This window comes from Colobus angolensis, unplaced genomic scaffold, assembly GCF_000951035.1.
Source record: "Colobus angolensis palliatus isolate OR3802 unplaced genomic scaffold, Cang.pa_1.0 Scaffold329, whole genome shotgun sequence".
NCBI lineage: Eukaryota > Metazoa > Chordata > Mammalia > Primates > Cercopithecidae > Colobus > Colobus angolensis.
The window spans coordinates 408,062-424,926 of record NW_012116588.1 but is presented as its reverse complement, the minus strand read 5'-3'; the positions used below and the strand labels follow the sequence as shown (position 1 = coordinate 424,926).

The 16,865-nt window shown below is 41.3% G+C and overlaps 1 protein-coding gene and 1 pseudogene across 8 annotated transcripts in view; one reads left to right on the top strand and one right to left on the bottom strand.

The window, feature by feature from the left end:
• The window catches only part of AP2B1 (adaptor-related protein complex 2, beta 1 subunit), a 154,092-nt gene that overhangs the window by 24,652 nt on the left and 112,575 nt on the right, over positions 1 to 16,865 (bottom strand). The gene's annotated exons all lie outside the window — the stretch shown is intronic.
• Positions 4,473 to 5,102, top strand: LOC105518744 (annotated as a pseudogene). Its single transcript, XR_001002875.1, has one exon. The product of XR_001002875.1 is annotated as a 60S ribosomal protein L13a pseudogene (transcript).

Sequence of the window (16,865 nt, the reverse complement as noted above, 5' to 3'; positions counted from 1 at the left end):
AACTGGTGTGAGATAGTATCTCATTGTGGTAAAACCAAACTCTTAATCTCCCTTCCCCACCTCCAAGTACAACCTCCTGCTGTCTTTCCAAACTCAGTAACTACTATGGGATTCTGCAAAGCCTTTAACAGTCTCTCTGCCTCTCCACTAGTCTTCCAGCCACATCCTCCTATACCTTCCCTTCACAGCACCTAGCTTCCCCGGTATATGCTCAACACAGCAGCCAGAGTGATCTTAAAATGTAGGTCAGCTCATAAATACTTCTCTGCTCAAACCTTTCCATCTCACTCAGAATAAAAACCAAAGTTACAATTGCCTATAATCCAACTCCTCCAACCTCTCTGAGGTCGTGTTAATACTCTCCTCCTTGCTAGCTCTACTCCAGCTGCAGAAGCCTGTTGTTCCTTCCTTGCACATAGCAGGTACAGTCCTACTTCATGGCTTTTTGCATTTGCTGTTTCTTCTGTCTACAATGTTCTTCTTCCAGAAATGCACGATTCCTTCCCTGTCTCCTTTGAGTCTTTGCTTTAACCAAATATTATCTTTTCAGATAGTCTTCCATGACCAACATATTTTTGTAAAACTGTACCACCCAACCTCCAACTCCAGTACTTCTTTTATATTTTTCCACTGTCCTCCCTAGCATCTGATATACTATGTATTGTACTGATTTGCTGGTTTATTGCCTGTCCCCATGCCACATACCCCACTTGTGGTAGAATATAAATTCCATGAGGGAAATAATTCCTGTCTTCTATTTACCACAATATTCTCAGTTTTTTTTTTTTTTTTTTTGAGACGGAGTCCCACTCTGTCGCCCAGGCTGGAGTGCAGTGGCCTGATCTCAGCTCACTGCAAGCTCCGCCTCCCGGGTTTACACCATTCTCCCGCCTCAGCCTCCTGAGTAGCTGGGACTACAGGCGCCCGCCACCTCGCCCGGCTAGTTTTTTGTATTTTTTAGTAGAGATGGGGTTTCACCGTATTAGCCAGGATGGTCTCGATCTCCTGACCTCGTGATCCGCCTGTCTCGGCCTCCCAAAGTGCTGGGATTACAGGCTTGAGCCACCGTGCCCGGCCATTCTCAGTTTTTAGAATAGTGACTGGCACAGAATATGTGCTGAATAACAGTTGTAAAATAAACTATACAAAGTTTCTGACCTTACTTGGGTTTACACAATAATGAACTTAAAAATTCTATGGGGCTTGGTGCAGTGGCTCGCTCCTGTAATCCCAGCACTATGGGAGGCCAAAGGGGAAGGGAGGATCACTTAAGGCCAGGAATCTGAGACAAACTTGGGCAACCAGAGTGAGACCTTGTCTCTACCAAAACAAAACGAAACAAAACAAAACGAAAAGCTGAGTGCAGTGGCATGAGCCTTTGGTCCCAGTTATTCAGGAGACTGAAGCAGGAGGATAAGAGGATAGGAGGATAGGGGTCCAGGAGTTCAAGGTTACAATGAGCTACAACTGCATCACTGTACTCCAGCCCGGGCAATAGAGTGAGATCCTATCTCACAAACAAACAAACAAACAAAGTCCCCAAAGCACAGTATTTCTCACATTTTTGTAGTGTATTTCCCTTAACAGAAGAGGAAAGAATGGACACATCTGGGAAGGAGGCAGGGGGATGGGTCAACATTAGGGGTATAATACAAAAGTAGACTATCATAAGAACAAATCTCTTTGAAGTTCCATGCTAAATTCCATCATGTACCCATATATGTTTGAATATGTGTTTCTCCCTTTAACTTTGAGTAAAACTGATGCTCTAGGAAAATGTGCTATTGTGTATTCTTTAGCTTCCATAAAGAATACACATGGTATTTGGTGGGTCACGACCAACTGGTAGTTCTTAAAATTAACTAAGTGGGTTGAAACGGGCATTAAAAAAATAAAATGAAAAATATCACAGTGCATCTCATGAAGAGTAAGTAATGTTTCCTGAAACTGTTCAGTTTTATGTATTGTGTGTGTGTATACACTATGTAAAATACATTTCTTACTGTAAGTGGCAGTCAAAAAAGTATAAAAGCCACAATACACACACACCAAAGTAAACAGTGAGAAAATGGGTTCAGTGAGTGAAGGACAGAATGCACACCTCAGTTTCTGCTTTGAGAATGCCCAAAGCAGATCACAGATGGTACCAAGAAGATTACCTAATCCTCTGTTCCTTTGGTATGTCATGTGCAACATGTGACCGTAACAATATTAACCTGCTTCTTAGGGACATCAATAGGAAAGCAAACAGAAATTATAAGGCACTTTGAAAACATAACAGTGGGCTATAAATGCTTCATAATAATAATGATTGTTTAAAGTTACTTTAAGTGGCTGCTGAGGAAAGAGCAACCTGTCAGCTTCAGCCTGTAACCAGCTATTAGTTTCTTTCCATAGTATAGGAAGCCTGCTGCAGGAGCTACAATCTCTTTATGGTGGGACAGCTGGAGATGAACAGGCTAAATTAATATTCTAACCTTATACTAATATACTCAAAAGTACTATAAAAAGGTACAACATGAACTCAGTCTGAACTCTGGCAAATTAGGCCTCTTACCCCACCTCTCACCACAGGTAACCAAAGGAGGCACTGCCACGAGGAAAACCAAGTGAAGTAGTGCAGGGCTTGCCTTTGAGATTGTATCATCTACTCTTCCATAACATCACTTGTGACCTTTCCTCGTTTCTGAAGAACTTTTTTTTTTTCTTTTATTCCTCTTCTCCATTTAGCTTTTGGAAAGATTATTTGCAAGCTGGTGCAAGCTAGGACCAGGGAGTGACGTCAACCATCTCCACTTCTCTGAGCAATGATGATTCAGATGTGTTTTAAGTACCACACAACCTAGTCAACAGATCCTAGGGGAATGGCTCCGAGTGACAGGTTTTTAATGGTACTTACTCCAACAGTGTGATATATACCATCTGAGACTCAGGCAGAAGTGGCCCTTTCTGCTAGGTGCTGGAGTTAAACTGACAGGTAGTTCTGCATTTCTAATCAAAACCAAAATACATCTACCATCTTTTTTTTTTTTTTTTTTGAGGCGGAGTCTCGCTCTGTCACCCAGGCTGGAGTGCAGTGGCCGGATCTCAGCTCACTGCAAGCTCCACCTCCCGGGTTTACGCCATTCTCCTGCCTCAGCCTCCCGAGTAGCTGGGACTACAGGCGCCCACCACCTCGCCCGGCTAGTTTTTTTGTATTTTTAGTAGAGACGGGGTTTCACCGTGTTAGCCAGGATGGTCTCGATCTCCTGACCTCGTGATCCGCCCGTCTCGGCCTCCCAAAGTGCTGGGATTACAGGCTTGAGCCACCGCGCCTGGCCTACATCTACCATCTTAAGTTTATTTTATTTATTTTAATGTCTTTTTTGATACAGGGTCTTGCTCTGTCACCCAGGCTGGAGGGTGGAGGCATGATCACAGCTCACTGCAGCCTTGACCTCCTGGGCTCAAGTGATCCTCCCATCTCAGCCTCATGAGTAGCTGAAACTACACATGTGTGCCACCATGCTTGGCTAACTTTGTTGTTTTTGTAGACATTAGTCTATATACTAGACTAGACTAGACATACTAGTCTTACTATGTTGCCCAGGCTACTCTCAAACTCCTGGACCCAAGCAATCCTCCCACCCTGACCTCCCAAAGTGCTGGGATTACACAGGAATGAGCCACTGTGGTTGTTGATCCAAAGTTTAAATAGCATTTCAAACTCTATTGACCAATAAATTATCTGGGAATTCTCAGAGACCCTGACAAAACAGAAAGGTCTATCTATGATATTAGACAATATCTGATAGAGTTAAAAACATAGCAGAAAGAGTCATGAAATGTCGAGTGACTTTCCTTCCAGTACTAATTCCATTTTAAACTGAACAGCATCTTTAGTTCACTTCCAAGACTAGGATTCAACCAAGAACTCTCTTCCCATATTCTTTCTTAGTCCACCCAATAGATCAGGTGGATTATATGATAGCTGAGGAAGCCTCAAATGGTATACCAAACTGCTGTCCATCCTGAGTATAAAGCCATATTGATTTATTCTCAGGAGACATTAGGACATTGTTCGTTAAGAGTATGTGGACAGTGGTATCCTTTATAGGGAAAATTTGACAGATTAGGCAGTGGTTCCATGTCCCTAATATGCACTTCAGTGTTTGAAGTTTTCATATTTAAACAGTTCTCAGAACCAGAAATGAAAGCTTTGAACAGAGCCTCCAGATGATCTCTAAAATTGTAAATCCTCTAGTAGCACATATAATTATTGGACTTTAAAAAGGTAATGAGCTCCTAAAAGCCAATCTCTCTTAGTAAGCCTTGATTTGAAAGGAAGCCAACAGAAACCAAAAGACACTGAAACTGAAATACTATGACTTCTCCTGTAGTCCCCATTCTGCTATGAGATCTGCTTAATCTCAATCTCAAAAAACTCTCAAATAATTGAGACTATGAATTAGAAATGCCTGCAAATTGCTTTTCCCAGGCGGCTGCCGAAGATGGCGGAGGTGCAGGTTCTGGTGCTTGATGGTGGAGGCCATCTCCTGGGCCGCCTGGCGGCCATCGTGGCTAAACAGGTACTGCTGGGCTGGAAGGTGGTGGTCATACGCTGCGAAGGCATCAACATTTCTGGCAATTTCTACAGAAACAAGTTGAAGTACCTGGCTTTCCTCTGCAAACGGATGAACACCAACTCTTCCCGAGGCCCCTAACACTTCAGGGACCCCAGTAGCATCTTCTGGCAGACAGCGCAAGGCATGCTACCCCACAAGACCAAGCGAGGCCAGGCCGCCCTGGACCGCCTCAAGGTATTTGACGGCATCCCACCGCCCTACAACAAGAAAAAGCGGATGGTGGTTCCTGCTGCTCTCAAGGTCGTGCGTCTGTTAGCCTACAAGAAAGTTTGCCTATCTGGGGAGCCTGGCTCACCAGGTTGGCTGGAAGTACCAGGCAGTGTGACAGCCACCCTGGAGAAGAGGAAAGAGAAAGCCAAGATACTGTACTGGAAGAAGAAACAGCTCATGAGGCTACCGAAACAGGCCAAGAAGAATGTGGAGAAGAAAACTGACAAATACACAGAGGTCCTCAAGACCCATGGACTCCTGGTCTGAGCCCAGTAAAGACTGTTAATTCCAAAAAAAAAAAAAAAAAAAGACGACGAAGAAGAAATGTCAGCAAATTAAATCTCCAGAACACTAAAGATTAGATAAAGATTGTAAAGTGGTATGAATAGACATTGCTTTAAAAGACTTTGGATTACACTGTCAAAATCACCATGGGACAGGAGAAAATAAGAATGATGAACCTTCAGGGCTGTCAAATGGGAGAAGTCCAAAGCACAGCAAGGTCAGAACTACTTAAATCAAATTTTGTTAACTATTTTGCAACTGAAATAGATTCTCAAGTACTGCTTTAAAAGAGAATCCCCTGACCCGCCCCTGCAAAGCCATTTGGAAAAAGGGTGAGAAGGTCACAATTTTCATGAAAGACTACCTTTGTGGAGGGTAGAAAAAGTAGCCCACCCATAGCCATCACTGCAGCCATCTATAACTGTGGAGGCCAGGCATGGCTCATACCTGTCTGTGATCCCAGCAATTTGGGAGGCCAAGGCAGGAAGATTGCTTGAGCCCAGGAATTTGAGACCAGCCTGGGCAACATGGTGAGATTTCATCTTTACAAAAATAAAAATAAAAAATTAGCCAGGCATGGTGGTGCATACCTACAGTCCCAGCTACTGGTCAGGTTGAGGTGAAACAATAACTTGAGTCTGGGAGGTCGAGGCTGCAGTGAGCTGTGATCGCGCCACTGCACTCCTGCCTGGGAGACAGTGTGAGAACGCTGCTCCCTCCTTCCCCACCCCCAAAAAAAAGAAAAGAAAAGAAAGGTAAAGAAAACTAGGGAAGGTAAGGCTAAATTCACACCCTCAAAGTTGCAACACAAACTCCAGTGCAGCTGGGTGGTTCATTTTTTAAGTTTCATTAAGTGAGACTTAAAAAAATTCATTTCCAAAGTTGAATTTCAGTTTATGGGTCTCAGTCTTTTCACTCCTTATCTCTCAATTTCTAAATAATCATACCGATTTCCTACCAAAGTAAACTTTCTAATAGCAAGTAAAGAAAAACCTGAAATTGAAAAGTACTAGACCCTTTTTAAAAAACCTATTTTTTTTCTATTTAAAGGCAAAAGACTGTTTTGAGTATCTGAAAAAATTGTTTTCTTAAAAGCAAAGAGAAATAATGAATACCTATTGCCAAAAGACAACTTTTTTTGCCCTACCTTTTGAGACGGAGTCTTGCTCTGTCACCCAGGCTGGAGTGCAGTGGTGCGATCTCGGCTCACTGCAGCCTCTGCCTCCCGGGTTCGTGTGATTTTCCTGCTCAGCCTCCTGAGTAGCTGGGACTACAGGCTCATGCCACTACGCCCGGCTAATTTCTGTATTTTTGGTAGAGATGGGGTTTCGCCAGGCTGGTCTTGAACTCCTGACCTCAAGTGATCCGCCGCCCCAGCCTCCCAAAGTGCTGGGATTATGAGCAGGAGCCACTGTGCCTGGCAGGCCCTTGCTTTTAAAGTTTGCCTCCTTACACCTTTGTGTTTATCAGGATTATGAAAAAGACAGGCTTTTCTGTTTTCACAGTAAAAAGGGCTTGTTCAGTGCCATTTCCTGTCAGGCATCTAAATGATTTTAGTTTTTCCTGAGGCTCCATAACATTTGTAAGAGCATCCTTGAACTTCTTCATTTACTGAGTTTGAGCTTCCAAATTTACTCTAGAAATATTAACCAAAATAGTCTGAGGCTCTTTAGGATAATAATTTAATAGTCTCATGGTGGCAATTTGGTTTTATTTTAAAGAGACATACAGATGTAAGTTAGCAACAGAAAAAATTCCCAAAATGTGAGCACAGTTAACTTGTGCTATGTTCCTAGTCATCTCCAATTTTGAAAATAGGGTCCATTAATGTGCTGTGATCTTGCCTTTCCTAATATCAAGGAAGCAACAGCTTCTAATATTTGTTCTGCCTTCTTGAGAGAAAATGAATTTGTGATTATAGTCTTCAGATTAAACTTGGGACCAGGACCAGACCTATCCAGATAAAAGGGTATTATATTAGAGTCAGAGGATAGAATGCAAGGCTGCTGAGAAACAACAGGTAGAGGCTGTGTTTAGGGGGACTCTGTTAAGATGAAGAGATAGTCTTACTTAATTTGGTTCAAGAACTAGATGAATCTGATGTTGGTTAATACTTTCTTAAATGAAAGCAAAAAGACTCATGCAACAACAAATATTTATCTAGCACCTACTGTGTGCCAGACTTCATTCCAGGCACTGGGAGACAGAGCAGTGGGGGGAAAAACATAGACAAAAACTGCTGTTCCTTTGGAATTTGCATTCTAGTAGGAGAGGGGCAGGAGGTGATAATAAATAATTCAGTAGTAATTAAAATATAATGAAATGCTATGGGGTAAAAATAAGGGAGATTGGTAGTACTGGGAATGAACGGAGAAAACCTTATTAAAAAGGTACTATTTAGCCAGGCGTGCAGTGGCTCAGGCCTGTAATCCCAGCACTTTGGGAGGCTGAGGTGGGCGGATCACTTGAGGTTAGTTGTTCGAGACCAGCCTGGTCAACATGACGAAACTCCTGTCTCTAATAAAAATATAAAAATTAGCTGGGCATGGTGGTGGGCACCTGTAATCCCAGCTACTCGGGAGGCTGAACCTGGGAGGTGAAGGTTGCAGTGAGCCGAGATGGCACCATTGCACTCTAGCCTGGGCAACAGAGTGAGACTCTGTCTCAAAAAAAAAAAAAGAACTTATTCCTTCTATCTAACTGTATATTTGCACCCATTAACCTACTTCTCTTCATTTCCCTCACCCCCCATCCTCTGGTAACTATCATTCTATTCTCTTTTTTGGGTACTACTTTAGTAAAAACCTAAAGGAAGTAAGTAAGCTATACAGATACGGAGATTGGGAGAAGGCACATTCCAGACAAGGACAACAGTCAATTAAAAGGTCATGAGGTGGCAGCATACTGTATTCTAAGATCAGTGAGGAGACCAGAGTGGCTACAGTGAAGGGGAGGAGTAACAGATGAAATCAATGAGGAAAGGAGTGAGAGAAAGGCATAGCTAGATAGCCCAAGGTCTTGGAGACCTTTGGTAAGATTTTGCCTCTTCTGCTTAGAAACTGTTAATGCAAATTCTTCCAGGTGGGGAGATGAAAGTTGCTTAATTCTTGCTATACCACTGGCTATACCGGTTATACTCAGGGTTACCTGAGTTTAACAGTAAACCCTGCTTAGCAAATAGCTCAAGTTGTCCCTCAGCCCCAACCCACCCCTACTATTAACATAAATAGTATTCAAAGATGAGACAACAGCAACCAAGGGCACATCAGCCAGTACATGTAGCTGTGTAGCTATCATTAAAGGGAAAAGATAAGACAGGTGCCTTTCGGCTTATCTGTCAGGCAGGCTGAAAGGCCTGTGAAATTATTGCTGGCTGTTTGTGGCAACTGAAACTATATAGAGTAATTCTGTTGTAGGCTGCTAGAAGAAGAGAGGATTAGGGGCCAGTAAAAAAGATTGGTCAGTATAGTATCACAGGGGGATTATACATTGGCAGAAAGCAGTCACATATACATTTGCTGTAAGTTAGGTATCTGAGTATAATAGGTAACCTACCTGAGGGTTACCTGAGTGTAACAGGCCAGCGGTATAGCAAGAATTAAGCAACTTTCACGACTCTGATAGGACCATACCTATGTCACTGGTAGCTGTGTGCCTCACAGGGAACCCAGGGTCAAGGGAAAATCATGCTAAGATACACTGCATCTGTTCCTACTCCTAGGTAGCTTCCTCATTTAAAAAGTTTTATAAGTTAAACAAAATAAATCAAGAACTTATAGCAAATGTATATGTGACTGCTTTCTGCCAATGTATAACCCCCCGTGATACTATATTGATCAACCCAGTTACTCTTCAGAAATCTTACTGGCCCCTAATCCTCTCCTCTTCTAGCAGCCTACAACAGAATTACTCTAAATAGTTTCAGTTGCCAGAAACAGTCAGCAATAATTTCATAGGCCTTTCAGCCTGCCTGACAGACAAGCCGAAAGGGACCAGTCTTTCTTTTTCCCTTTAATGATAGCTACACAGCTACATGTACTGGCTGATATGCCGTTGGTTGCTGCTGTCTCATCTTCGAACATTGTTTATGTTAATAGTCAGGGGTGGCAAGAGGTGGGTAGAGGGACAACTTGAGCTATTATTTGCTATGTGGGCTTACTGGGTTTTGTTTTGTTTTGTTTTTGGTTTTGGTTTTGAGATGAAGTCTCGCTCTGTTGCCCAGGCTGGAGTGCAATAGCACAATCTGGCTCACTGCAACCTCTGCCTCCTGGGTTCAAGCGATTCTCCTGTCTCAGCCTCCTGAGTAGCTGGAATTACAGGTGTGCACCACCATGCCCAGCTAACTTTTTTGTATTTTTGTAGAGACAGGGTTTTGCCATGTTGGCCAGGCTGGTCTCAAACTCCTGACCTCAAGTGATCCACCTGCTTCGACCTCTCAAACTGCTGGGATTACAGGTGTGACTGTTAAACTTTAAAAATGCATTTAGGCTGGGTGCAGTGGCTCATGCCTGTAATTCCAGCACTTTGGGAAGCCAAGGCAGGTGGATGGCTTGAGCCCAGGAGTTCAAGACCAGCCTGGGAAACATAGCCGGACCTCAACTCTACAAAAAATTAAAAAAAAAAAAAAAAAAAAAATCAGCTAGGTGTGGTGGCATGCATCTGTATTCCCAGCTACTTGGGAGGCTAAGGTGGGAGGATCACTTGAGTCCAGCAGGTTGAGGATGCAGTGAGCTGTATCTGTGCCCCTGAACTCCAACTTGGGAAGTTGAGTAAGACCCTGACTGAAAAAACAAACAAACAAAAACATTTAATAATACTGTACTGAATCAAAAAATCCTGAAGGCAAGACTAGAAAACTACCAGTTAAGGTGATTAAAATTCTACTCTAATTTAGTATGTCATAGAAGACCTAGTAAAAATTCAATAAAAGAACAGACTTCAGTAATAATAGGCAGTAATAGGTGTCAATCTAGAATCAAATCTAGGTTCTAGATATTAAGCATACATCCTCAGATTAGTTAGCTGCAAGTTAGAAATCAAATGGGTTCACGGTTGTGCCTATGTTCTGCCTGGTGGACAGTACAACTTTACATGGACAAAAGGAGGACACGTGGCTGTCAAGATGACTGGACAGATGGGCAGGCCACTGAATACAGATGCTGTCCCTGGGTAGTTCCACTGGGGAAGCAGGTCATATAGAGGGACATAAATTACTGTCAGAAGCACAGCGGGAGCTATGGAATCGAGAAGTTCTGTGCTTTCCTGTTCTGAGTACTTGCCCTTCAACTCCAGGGTTCCTGGAAAGGAAGGCTGCTACCAAGTCAAGGATCATCTTTCATTCACACACTTTTCAAAAGTGATTAGATAGTATTTTCCTTCAGTCTCCAAACTATAACTGATTCCAACTACATTTACCAGGGTCCCTCCTTCTAAATGGATTTTCTTCTAAAATTAGAACAATAAAACTGACATTATATAAATGTCCTTCCATAAACTTAGGCTTTCCTGAAGTAGAAAAAAAAAAAGAAAATAAATTCAGACAAAGAGTATGTTTTCATTACAGGCCCACCTGATTGACTTTCAGGCCCTGGGTGCCTTGATTCAGAAACTTAATCTATAAAAATCTCAAAATGTAGAACTAGGATCTACAGACAGAACCTAAACGAAGACATTTTATTTCAGATAAACTACTAGGTGTGGTGGCTCACGCCTGTAATCTCAGCACTCTAGGAGGCTGAGGTGGGCAGATCACTTGAGGTCAAGAGTTTGAGACCATCCTGGCCAACATGGTGAAAAAACCTCATCTCTACTAAAAATCCAAAAAATTAGCTGGGCGTGGTGGTGGGCACCTATAATCCCAGCTACTTAGGGGGCTGAGGCAGGAGGATCAGTTGAACCTAAGAGGCAGAGGTTGTAGTGAGCAGAGATCACACCATTGTACTCCAGCCTGGGTGACAGAGTGAGACTCCGATTCCCCCCACCCCTGTCCCCTCCCCCCTCAAAAAAAGAAAACAAAAATTAAAAAAACGCCAAACAAACAACTGCCTAACAGAGTTTTCCGAAGACAGAATGGGTCATATAGGGTAGTAAATCACTGGCGGCATTCATGTACGCACTGATTTTCCCATCACTGCCAATACAGAGTGAATTCCATCAAAAACAGATAGGGTTTGAAACACACAAAATTAAAGACCATCCCTTCCAACTATGAGATTTTACATTCCTTATGTGTACATGGTCACACGGCTCAAAGCTTTTCTGCAGTTTTATTCAAATATGTATGGACCTTAATACTACAAAGCCTATGCATAACCCCTCCATTAAAAATTATGAATAATGCACTTTCTTCCCCATCTCGTTAAACATCATGCTATAGCAAAATATAAGAGAGTAAACATGAATGAGAGCAGGGTATGGCTCTCAAATTCAATCCAGCTGAGGAAAAATCTGAGTGAGTTCTCTGTAATTCCAACCTATACTATAGGTTTTTATCAGCTGGGACTAGAAAGAGGTAGCTATTTTACATCCAGAATTCAAAGTCCTCTACGGCATTACAAGGTTAAATCTAAAGACCACAAGGTTAAATCTATTTCTAATCATTTATTAAACTAGAAACATAAAACTGATTCCATTATTCATCATTAACTCCTCGCTTATAATCATGATAAAAAGATGGCTGTGAATTTAACAAATAAAAGCCCACAAATCACTTTTATTACCATTTTAGAACTACTGTGTGAAATTCATTATCCTTTCTCAGGATGTCAGCATGGATTTCTATTACCTGGGTAATCTGACCCAAGTTTGTAATATACTGAATATGAATATGAATATTGAATATGAATATGTAATATATTGAATTTCTCAGATGAGATTAAAGAATATGTCTATAGTCCTGATGGGACATGAAGAATATGTCAAACTGGAAGTAGCAATCTCAGTAAGTAATCTTCTATTTTATTTTTTGAGAGCACAATGTTTTAATCTTTCATAATTAAGACTCCAGCACCTACATACTGCTTATGGAATATTTTAGGAGGAATATTTTTAGGTCTACAGGGATCATTTGGATAGCAGATCCAACAATGGATCCAACTGTCTGACGTGAGAACCTCTATATAGTTCCCAAAAGATCCACCACTTCAAGGACTCATTGTCTATTCAAGCAGCATCGTGGTCCCACAAATGCAATCAGTGTGTGCAGTCCTCAATTGTGGATCTTGGAAGACCAAAGAAGGCTTCAACACTGACTTGTTTGGCTTGCACAACAGTCAAAAAACGTCAGCAAATGCCAAGCTGGTTTGCTTCATTTGATGGAAGCTGCTGAAAAGGTCTTCCATTTGGAAGCGTCTACCAGTTTTTCTGGTATAATAGCTACAGCTGTGGGCTTTCTGAGTGTGAACGGACATATGCAAGACATGAAATACCAGGAACAAGCACCATCTGCAAGTAACTGTCTCACAGGCTGGAATTACATGTAGGAGTAGCAAGGGACAGAATTTCCTCAGAGCCATATACTAGCAAAATTTGGCTGACAATGATCTTAAGACATGAGTAAACAGGATTGTAAGATCGTGTCCTTTGCAGCTAGTGTCTTCAACACGTTCTGTCCTAATTAAAGGTTAAACGAACAGACTGATGAATATTGCCTTGTTTTAGAAAGATATGCAAAGAAAAAAAAAAAAAACAAGAGACATTGTGTCTATTTCTTTTCTCTAATTAATATTCAGCCTCTCATTCAACAATCTTTACGTGAGATTTAAAGGCAATAAAGAGAGGGATAACAAAAACTATACAGGGGAAAGGGTTAATTCTTTCTCCACAGGTTCACTTCTAAGGTTCCTAATTATAAAGTTGTATAGCAGGAAGGAAAGAAAGAAAAATTTTTAAGGTGCTATCAGACCTCTAGGCAGAGATAGTAGACTGAAAAATCACATTTAAGTTTCTTTTCTCCTGGAAAGAGTTCTGCCATAACTAAAGGAAAATAAAAAATTTTCAAGGTATAAATTCATAGAGATAGTAAGAAAAAGATATAACAGCAACAATATCTTGGTACCTGGAAAGCAGATGGATTAGCAATACTACCACAGAATTCTCAAAGGCTTAGGACTGGTAGCACCTCTGGAACTGTATGGTGGGGAGTGTTAAAAGAGAGAGGATTAAGATGTCAATAAGATTTCTAGATCCCAACCTCGATTCTATACTGCTGGACAACTCTTAGGTCTCTAGGCCCTGCAAAAAACTGAAGATTGATTCTTTTGGAGATGATAAAATAGAAGGCACTTAGAAGTAAAAGCCAAACATGGCTGAGGGGTGGTGAATGAAATGAATTAATGCATACTGAATGCTAAGACTCTCCAGCCCTCTTTCCCAACTTAGCTCCCCATGAGGCTGACAGAAAGCCTTTCTATTCTAGACAGAAACTTAAAGATAACTTTTGAAAGAATCGAGCCAGCCCAGAGAGGAAAATTCAGCAAAAAATCAAATGGAAATCCTAGAATTAAAAAGTACAATATCTGAAATGAAAATGCTCTGGATTAGTTTAACAGAAGGTTGTTGCCTATAGAAGAAAGAAGCAGTGTACTTGAAGACGGATCAATAGGAATTATCCAATCTGAAGAACAGAGAGAAAAAAAGATTAAATTTAAAAAAAGCAGCCTCAGTGATCTGAGGGATGACATTAAGTGGTCTAACACATATGTAACTGGAGTTCTAGAATGAGAGAAGAGACATAATGAGGTAGAAAAAAAATCTGAAGAATGACAAAACATTTCCAAAATTGGGGAAAACTATCAACTTGCAGATCCAAGCTCAGTGAGCTCCAAGCCAGAGAAATACAAGAAAAACACCTACATACATAATAGTCAAACTGCTGAAAACCAAAGGTAAAAGAAATACGGAAGAGGAGGCTACAGATTGGCACTGCCAACAGAACTTTCTAAAGTAAAGTAAATGTTCTACTCCTGCACTACTGTCCCATCTAGTAACCATTAGCCACACATGTATTTGAAATGTGGCTGATGCAATGATGAAACTGAATTTGTTTGATTTAATTTCAATTTACATAGCCACATGTGGCTAGTGGCTATCATATTAAACAGTGTAGCTAAAGAGACTTAAGAGCTATCAACCCACCATAATATGTGCACTTTACTGATTCAAACACAAAGTAATAATAAAACAAAAAAAATTACAATAAAATCTGAACATTGATTCGATATGTGGTATTAAGGAATTCTTGCTAATATTTTAAGTTGTGAGAATAGTTACCGTAGTTAAATTTTTTAAAAGAGACCTGTTTTAAAGATATATACTGAGCTAGGCATGGTAGTTCATGTCTGTAATCTCACGAGAGAGGATCACCCAACGTCAGGAATCCGAGACCAGCCTGGTCAACATGGTGAAACCCTGTCTCTACTAAAAATACAAAAATTAGCCAGGTATGGTGGCATGTGCCTGTAATCCCAGCTACTTGGGAGGCCAAGACAAGAGAATCACTTGAATCCAGGAGGCAGAGGTTGCAGTGAGCTGAGATCATACCACTGCACTCTAGCCTGGGCAGCACAGCAAGACTCCATCTCAAACAAACAAGCAAACAAACAAAGAAAAAAAAAAAACGAGACCTACTGAAATATTTACAGATTAAGTGATATAAATTTCTGGGATTTGCTTCAAAAGAATAGAGTAGGGTTATGGGAAGGGGTATAAATGATATTAACCGTGGATAATTATTGAAGCTGGATGATGGGTACACAGGGACTCATTATACTATTCTGCTTATTTCTGTAATGTTAAAAATATTTCATAAAAAAGTTTTTTTTTTTTCTTTTTGAGATAAAGGCTCACGGCTCATTGTGTCACACAGGCTGGAGTGCAGTGGCGTGATCTCAACTCACTGCAACCTCTGCCTCCCTGGCTCAAGCAATTCTCCTGCTCCAGCTTCCCGAGTAGATGGGACTACAGGCGTGTGCCACCATGCCTGGCTAATTTTTGTATTCTTAGTAGAGATGGGGTTTTGTCATGTTGGCCAGGCTGGTCTTGGACTCCTGGCCTTAAGTGATCACCCTCCTTGGCCTCCCAAAGTGCTGGAGTTACATGTGTGAGCTACTGTGCATGTCCCCATAAACAAGGTTTTAAAAAGTAGAGCAAAAGGAAAAAGGGATGGAAAATAGGAGGGGAAAACAGAGTCAGTCCAGGAGAATCAATATCCAAATAGCAAGACTTCTGATAAGAAATAGAGAAAATGAAGGGGAGAACATCAGCAAAGAATTTAAAGAAAAATTCCTTGACTTGAAGGACATGAGTTTCCGGTTTTAAAGAACCCAATGAGTACCCAGCATGATGGGTGAAAAGACAGTCAGAGTCACAATGAGGCATATCATTGTGAAATCTGAAACACTGAGGACAAAGTACAAACTTTCATTGAGAAAAAAACAGGGTAAAGGCAAGGATCAAGAATCAGAATGGCTTCTGATTAGGAGGAAAATGATTTCTAACCTAGAATTTTATACAGCAGCTGTCAAACAAGTATGAAGACAGACTAAAAGAGACATTTAAAAACATGTAAAGGCTCAAATCTATGGAATAGTCTACATACCTATTCTCAGGAATCCACTGGAAAATGTGTTTCATCAAAAGAGGGAGTAAACCAAGAAAAGGACACTGTAATAGGAGATCCTGAGTATGAGAGAGCTGATGAAGGGAATGAATCCCCAGGGTTAAGATGAAAGGAGGTCCCAGGAAGACAGCTATGTTCCAGGTATTCAAGTAAATCAGTCTAGAAGAGACTTTAAGAGAGGGAAACTGATAGTATACTTTGAAGGGTCCGATCTCAATGGAATTTGGGATTAAATTACAGTTAAAAACACCAACAGAAATGAGTATTAACTCCAATTATCTACAAAAAGTTTTGTTGAGGAAAAATCACTTTAATACATGGCTCAGCTTCAAAGAGTATATACAGTCATAATAATGTAAACACTGGGCAGGGTGTGGTGGCTCATACCTATAATTCCAGCACTTTAGGAAGCTGAGGCAAGAGGATCACTTGAGCTCAGGAATTTCAGACCAGCCTGGGCAACATAGTGAGACCCCATCTCTACATAAAAATAAAAAATTAGCCAGGCGTGGTGGCACACACCTGTAGTTCCAGCTACTTGAGATCCTCCTAAGGCAGGAGGATTGCTTGAGCCTAGGAGTTTCAGGCTGCAATGAGCCATGATTGTACTACTGCACTTCAGCCCGGGTGACCAAGCAAGATTTTATCTCTAAAAAAAAAAAAAAAAAGAAAAAAAAATTGATGTAAACATTGAACACTGATTTAAGTAAATTTTAAGATAGTTCTGTCAGAAAAAATGGGAACATGAAAAGTATGCAGATGATGGCAGTGAGTGGGGAGATGTACAGGAATACCTACAACAGAAAAATCCAGCTGGGTGTGGTGGCTCGCACCTGTAATCCCACCGCTTTGGGAGGTCAAGGTGGGAGGATTGCTTGACCCCAGGAATTTGAGACCAGCCTAGGAAACATGGAAAGCCCCTGTCTCTACAAAAAATTAAAAAATATACACTTTGGGAGGCTGAGACGGGCAGATCACGAGGTCAGGAGATCGAGACCATCCTGGTTAACACGGTGAAACTCCGTCTCTACTAAAAAAATATATATATAAAAAACTAGCCAGGCGAGGTGGCGGGCACCTGCAGTCCCAGCTACTCGGGAGGCTGAGGCAGGAGAATGGTGTAAACC